Below are 1,483 nucleotides of genomic sequence, written 5' to 3' on the forward strand. Positions count from 1 at the left end.
GGGAGAGAGACAGAGAGAGAGAGAGAGAGAGAAAGAGAGAGAGAGAGAGAGAGACTTTCCTGCTCTCTGTCATTTTCGATACTGACTATTGTTGTCATGATAAAATTAGGGCTGTGTAATAAATAAATGATGAAAGCTGTGTGACTTAGGCCTACTTGTCTTGTTGTATAAATGAATGGAGCTGGAAGCTCAATGAGTGCTGTTGGATAAAATGGACGTTACATTAATTTCAAATTTACCTATTTTCTATTTCTAAACCTCTTTGCCTGCTGTTCCAATGTCAATTTTGGACTGGAGTTTCATGGTCACAAGGCTTTAGTCTTATTTTTTTTCTCTGCGTTCCCTGCTAGATCTCAGGGGTAGTCTAGATCATTCATTAATTTACCTATGTCCACGAAACTTTGCACAGCACTTCTGCAGGCCAGCGACCAAGTACAAATACAGGGTGTTTAAAAAAATACTGTAGAGCTTTTTTTGTTAATATTTTCCTCCACACTGAATTTTTGCGCTTCAAATTTGTACACATTTGGAAGTCTAAAGGAATTTGTCTGATATTCATTTTAGAAAAATCCACCAAATAGTTTTGCTGTTCACAGGGCTAAAAAAACAACCCATTTTCAGCTACGTCCCCATTTTTTTAGCATGACGCACTAGTTCGCATTAATTAAGCCTTCCACTAAAAATCCAAACATTTGAGCCATATTGCATAATGCACTAGTCTAACAGGCCAACAGAAGTTTGCAGATAGTTTTTTCTCAAGTTTCCTTTGCCTGCTGAGATCATGGTTAAGGTTAGTGAAGAGCAGAGAGCTTTTTGTATTGATGAACATTTCCACACCACTGACTCATTTCTTAAGTTTTGCTCAAGGTACGGAAATAATGTTTAAGTGCCCTTTAGGCCTTATTCTTTGATGTCAAGGGTGGAAATGGTCCATCAGGTAGTGCCTGTAGAGAATCGGAACTAAAAATTCGCAGACAAAACGACCATTTCAGGTCAAACATACTGTTCGCACCCCTTTAAACGTCACCAGGGTGCAGAATTCAGCATATGAGCCCTAATGAGACGTCTTTCCGAAGATAATGTCTGCACCAAAAACGTTCCTACGTCTCAACTGTCCACTTTCTCAAGGCAGATCTTCATCTACGACGAGTACCATTTTCCCATTTGGAAGCTATCACTATCAGAGGATAGCAATGTGTTTATGATTCCTCTATCGTCTTGAAAAGCATGAACATTTCCTGTATGATGACATTTGGTTCCTTAGCAAAGCCCATATTCACCTTTCAGGTTATTAAATCGACTCCACAAATGCTGTCTATTTGGGCAACCTCACCCCCTCCCTCCCTATTGTTTCTAGAAACAACACCATACTGTAAGGTGTACACAGTGTGTGTGGCTTTGAGTACTCATGGCTGAGTGGATCCTAGTGTTTGGCCACCACTGAACATTACAAACGTAGCGTTGAAATGTGTCCAGTCCAAAG

Source organism: Aplysia californica, unplaced genomic scaffold, assembly GCF_000002075.1.
Source record: "Aplysia californica isolate F4 #8 unplaced genomic scaffold, AplCal3.0 scaffold00749, whole genome shotgun sequence".
In the NCBI taxonomy this organism is placed as follows: domain Eukaryota; kingdom Metazoa; phylum Mollusca; class Gastropoda; order Aplysiida; family Aplysiidae; genus Aplysia; species Aplysia californica.